The following is a 5669-nucleotide window of genomic DNA, read 5'->3' on the forward strand; positions in this document are numbered from 1 at the left end:
TTTTCAATGACACGTTTAAGACTGTTATGCCTCCTGAATTGTCAGACCTAATTTTTTTGTCCCCTCCATTCTCTCAGCTGTCTACACGTGGAGCTCGTGAGATGACTGTTGGAGTGATTTAATTTTTTCTCGTATAGTTACTTGCATCTTGTGCTGCCTTCTTAAATTCATTATTTTTGTTTTAGTGGAGCAAATCCTTAACAAATTTGTTCAAAAGAGATTTATGGATGGTCAATGCTTTCAGTTCTGGTATGTCTGAAGTGTCTTGATTTTGATCTCACACTGAAGTCCTGCTTTTGGACTGCGTCTGAAATGCTGGATTCAGGGTAGTTTTATCCTCAGACTGTTCAGGTTGCTGCCCCTTTGTCTTGTCTATCCACTGTTGCCAATGAGAGGGCACAACCTAATTTTATTCCTGCTCTTTCTCTTGTCTGCTTTGTAATCTTTTTGGACTTTCTCTTCACTCCATGGTTTTGCTTCTCTGTTTCATGCATTCTGATCAACTTACGGTGAACCTATTCAACCCCAATACTTGTGTCTTTTAACTCTGGATAATTTTATTATTAATTTTTTTCCTCTCCTCCATTCTTTAATTCTCTACTTATGAAATTCATGTTAGATGGCTTTGGAATGGTTTAATTATTCAGGAAATAATCCATTTTTAGCTTTTTTTCCTTTTTTTTTGGGTGGGGGGGAACTCACAGGGCATGTGGGATCTTAGTTCCCTGACCAGGGATTGAACCTGAGTCCCCCTGAAGTGGAAGCATGGTGATTTACCACTGGACCTCCAGGGACGTCAGGAAATAATCTATTTTTAGTTCTATCAATCTCCTACTCATTTGTTGAGTTTAAAATTTTCAGTATCATATTCAAAATTTCTAAGACCTCAAATTATTAAAAAAAAATCATGCACCCCATTTCTGCCATAATATCATTATACACTACTTTTCTGGAGCAACAAAATACTTTGTGAAAAAACAGAAACCCCCTCAGTGTTACCTAGTATTTTAAATGACTTGAGAATTATGCATTCACATTTGACCTTGACCTTGGTCAAGAACAGAAAGAACTGCAGAAAGTAGTGCATCTGGAAGTCATACTGTTGAAGACAGAATTAGCCCCGTCAAGGGTAAGATTATCCATCTTGAGATTCTTTGTAAACCAAAGCAACACGGACTCACTGTGGTCCCAAAAGAGGAACAAGCAAGCTGAGTAGACGCTGAAACGCTTTAGGAACTCTGCCACTGCGATTGTGACTTGTCATACAGCCTGATCTGTAAATCTAAATTTAGACTGTTCCTTGTTACGAAACCAGGACATTCCATTTCTGTTCAAAAAGGAATGAAGCAGAAGTCAATTCAGCTGCTTTTAATTCATGAAACAGATTTAAATTCAGCCAAGGAAATAAAGATGTCAATTACAGCATTATTTATAATAGCACAAATTGGAAACAACCCAAATGGTCAAAAAGAAGGAAAAAAGAAAATAAATCATAATCAACGTATATTATGTAGATGTTAAAAACAAAAGCTGTGAAGATTCAGTGACAAGATGGCAAATATGTTCAGTTCAGTTCAGTTCAGTCGCTCAGTCGTGTCTGACTCTTTGCCACCCCATGATTCGCAGCACGCCAGGCCTCCCTGTCCATCACCAACTCCCGGAGTTCACTCAAACTCTTGTCCATCGAGCCGGTGATGCCATCCAGCCATCTCACCCTCTGTCGTCCCCTTTTCCTCCTGCCCCCAAATATGTTATATAAGGTTAAATGAAAAACAGGACAAAAACTTGTAGGCCTGCTTCTCTTACAAATAGGCGTATGTAAAATATACTTGAACATAGGAAAATGTAAAAGAAATGCTATTTGTGGTAATGAACCAGGATGCTTTTTTCCCATTGTACTTTATTTATTTTTTATTGTTATTTTCTTCTTTCCCATTATGGTTTATTACAGGACACTGAATATAGTTCTTTCGCTATAAGTAGGACCTTGTTGTTTATGTGATGCTTTTTAGTGGGGGAATTTTTCTTTCTTCCTTTCTTCTGATCTTAGTTTCATTTAAAGTTGTTCTTTATTGGAGTGCAATTGCTTTACAGTGTGTGCTAGTCTCTCTTGTGCACACAGTCGGCCCTCCCTCTGGGACCTCCCCTCCCAAGCTCCCCAACTCCCAATCCCAGCCCCTCTGCGTCATCGCAGAGCACCGAGCTGAGCTCCCTGTGCGTTGTAAGTTCTATAACCTGTTGCTCAGTCGCTCAGTTGTGTCTGACTCTTTGCAATCCCATGGACCGCAGCACACCAGGCTTCCCTTCCTTCACTGTCTCTCGGAGTTTGCTCAAACTCATGTCCATCGAGTGGATGATGCCGTCCAACCATCTCCTCTTCTGTGGCCCCCTTCTCCTCCTGCCCTCAGTCTTTGCCAACACCAGGGTCTTGTCCAGTGAGTCAGCTCTCTGCATCAGGTGGCCAAAGTATTGTAACTTGAGATCACTTTTAAAATACTAACTTACTTAGGCAAACGTTTGGCAGAGAGAAGGACTGTGAGGGAGAAGTCAGCGGGTGCAGCCAGGTGCCCTGGGCTCTCATCCCAGCTGTCCTGTGGGCTCAGAACATCCTTCAACGACATCCCCAGCTTTCCTGTTGCTTTTGGGCTACTGCTTTTGTTGTCTTTTCTCCCTCCATAGATCATGTTCTGTGTGCTTTCTAATCTTCAGAAAATCTTCTAGTTGGAGAGGGAAGGACAGGGAGGTTGGGGTTAGCAGATACGAACTATTATATAGAGAACGGATGAACAGTAAGGTCCTGCTGCATAGCACAGGGAACTAGATCTGATATCCTATGATAAACCATAAAGGACACTTCCCCGGAGGTCCAGTGGTTGAGAATCTGCCTTGCAATGCAGTCGGCACGGGTTCGATCCCTGGCTGGGAACTAGGATCCCACATCCCATGGAGCAGCTGAGCCCATGCGCACCAGAGCCCGTACACTAGAGAGTCCACCTTCCACAACGCAAGAGCCCATGTGATGCAAATAAAACCCTGGGTGCTGCAACTAGGACCTCAGGCAGCCAAATAAAGACACAGATAGATATTTGAAAAAACCACAGTAGAAAAGCGTATAAAAAAGAATGTATACACATGCATACTGGAATCGTCTTCCTGTATAGTAGAAATCAGCAGAACACTGTAAGATCAACTACACTTCAATAAAATAAAAAAAAAACTCTTCTACAGTCAGTCTAGTCCTATTATGTATTCACTCTCATTAAAACTACATTTTCTGCTGTTTTTACGGGGGTTGGAGTCAGGAAAGTGGTGCTGAGCCCAGCAGTTTGTTCTGTCTCTGTTTATTTTTTGTTAACTAATCGATAATTCTAAAGACACGCTGATTCACAACCTTTGTTCTCCTAATGTTACTTCTCCCTTAAATCTTTGTTTTTTTAACCAGTAAGTCTCATCTGATTGCTTTTAAAAACTTAATCCATGAGGCGGGCATAGAATATTATAGGTTAGTTTTAACTAACACTTATTTTAAGATTTATTTCAGTCTTTTAACAATTTCTTGCCTCTTAGAGTTAAATAAACTTCGTATTACTCATGGTATTGATCACAGATCTAGCATCCTGCTCTTTGCTCTCCTGAGCCAGGCTGGGAGGAGATGTTTAGCGCTGAGTACACAGTTTCGCCTGGAGAAGGGAATGGCAGCCCACTCCAGTATCCTTGCCTGGGAAATGCCGTGGACAGAGGAGCCTGGTGGGCTAGTCCATGGGGTCACAAAGAGTCGGACACGACTGAGCGACTAACACTAACAACTTCACATAACATTGCACTGAAGTCACAACTCATGGGCTCAGCTTTCAGCTGAGGCTCCAGCCTATGGACCGACTGAGCCTGTTTTATTTCACCTGATGCATACTTCATGACACCCCATTGCCCGTGTTTGCCAGGCTGGGTTCATTCATAAAACAGTGCCTGCGGGTACTGGGTGACTAAACTACACGTTATTAATATAGCAGTCCAATAGCTGCCCGCCTTGTAATATGTGGTTACCAGAAAATTCAAAATGATACCTGCTACTAATGTTTATAGCTTGGGTTCTATTTTTCTTGGACTGTGATGGAATAGAGAGCCCAGGAATAGAGCCATACATATATGATTAATTTGTGACAAAGATGCCAAAGCAAATCAGCAAGGGGGAATATTCTCTTCAACAAATGGTGCTAGACGGGCCTACAGACACGGAAGACAAACGCATGGTCCTGAAGGGGCAGGAAGGGGTTGGGATTAACATACAGACACTACTGTATTTGGATTGCTGCTGTTTAGTTGCTCAGTTGTGCCTGACTCTTCTGCGGCCCCATGGACTGTAGCTCGCCAGGAACACCACAGCATACCTAATATTAACTGAAAAAGGAACACAGACCTGGGACTTCCCTGGTGGCTCAGTGGATAAGAGTCTGCCTGCCAGTGCAGGGGACATGGGTTCAATCCCTGGTCTGGGAAGATAAACTATGTCTCGGAGCAACTACCCGTGCACCACAACTCCTGAAGCCCACGCGCCCCAGAGTCCGTGCTCTGCAACTCGAGAAGCCGTCACCGTGAGAATCCCCAGCATTGTAGCGAAGAGTAGCCCTGGTCGCCGCAACTAGACAAAGCCTGCACGCAGACCCGGTCTGTAGTGGAGACCCAGTGCAGCCAGAGAAACAGACCTCAACGTGAAAGCTCACACGACGAAGCCCGGAGAGGAACGCAGAGGGAGAAAACGTCTGCAGCTGAGGGCAGGCAAGAATTAATTTTTGAGATGTGCATTAGAAATTTAATTTCCAATCAGAGAAATAGCAAGAACAGTGAGACTTCATGGAAAATGGGGAGGTTTGGAATACAGAAACTCCATCAAACGGGTAAGGAGGCAAATCACAGACCGTGAGGTGGGTGTGCCAGGTGCTGGGTTTTTTTTTGGCCGCACGGTACAGCCGGCGGGATCTTTAGTTCCCTGACCAGGGATCGAACCTGGGCCTTCGGCAATGAGAGCACAGAGTCCTAACCGCTGGACCACCAGGGAATTCCCAAATAACGCACCAGGTCCTTGCTGGCTGCACTCTGCATCGGTGACGTCATCCCAGCCTCATTCCCAGCAGCCCGGGGAAGGGTCACCTCTGCTTCACCGAGCAGACAGACAAGAAAACGGAAGCTCCCAGCATGTGACCTGCCCGCAGGGACCTCCCTGGTGGTCCAGTGGCTAAGACTCCCTGTCCCAGGGGGACTGAAGGCCCAGAGGGCTGTCTGAACACACTGGGAGGAGGGACCTCCAACTCTGATTTCCCTGTCGGATGTGCTGGTGGTTTAGTCACTACTAAGCTGTGTCTGACTCTGTGCGACCCCGTGGACTGCAGCCCACCAGGCTCCTCTGTCCATGGGATTCTCCAAGCACGAATCCCGGAGTGAATTGCCATTTCCTCCTCTAGGAGATCTTCCCCATCCAGGAACTGGATCCGTGTCTTCTTCACTGTGGGCAGATGCTTCACCGCCAAGCCTGTGGATACAGGTACCTAAATGCCCATCTTACCACAGGACCGGGGGGCTGGGGAATGCCAGGCATGGAGGGGGGAGGGGTAAACGTACCGTGGGGTTTATTTTGTGCGTCACTTCGGGGGCTGTTTTGGGATGAGATGAAC

General features: G+C 45.1%; 1 non-coding gene across 1 annotated transcript; it reads right to left on the bottom strand.

The window, feature by feature from the left end:
- Window positions 1-4983: 4983 nt before the first annotated feature.
- TRNAE-CUC lies at window positions 4984-5056 on the bottom strand. Its single transcript has one exon. It is a non-coding gene; the product is annotated as a tRNA-Glu (tRNA).
- Between the last annotated feature and the right edge of the window lie 613 nt (window positions 5057-5669).

This window comes from Bison bison, unplaced genomic scaffold (genome assembly GCF_000754665.1).
Source record: "Bison bison bison isolate TAMUID 2011002044 unplaced genomic scaffold, Bison_UMD1.0 scf7180017864223, whole genome shotgun sequence".
NCBI lineage: Eukaryota > Metazoa > Chordata > Mammalia > Artiodactyla > Bovidae > Bison > Bison bison.